The following is a 296-nucleotide window of genomic DNA, read 5'->3' as shown; positions in this document are numbered from 1 at the left end:
GTTATCTTAACACTATCAGTTCTTTGCTATTCGCAAAGTCACACGTGAAAATCAGGTTTTTTTCTTTTTTTTTTACATAAAGATTCCGAAATGCCAAAGCTGATGCTACCGTTCTCTAGTATGCTCTGAAGAAGAAAATAATACACTTAATAGCTGATTCCAGGAGATCTAAGAACAAAAGGAGCTTTCTGAAGACGAAAATATTATTCAGCTTTGAGGTAATATTCAGCGTGGAATAACGAAAGGATATACGGTCGGAGTCGGGACCAACAGGAAAAGAAAGAAAATAGATTTTT

This window comes from Penaeus monodon, chromosome 25, assembly GCF_015228065.2.
Source record: "Penaeus monodon isolate SGIC_2016 chromosome 25, NSTDA_Pmon_1, whole genome shotgun sequence".
NCBI classification, from domain to species: Eukaryota; Metazoa; Arthropoda; class Malacostraca; order Decapoda; family Penaeidae; genus Penaeus; species Penaeus monodon.
This window is presented reverse-complemented; position numbering follows the sequence as displayed.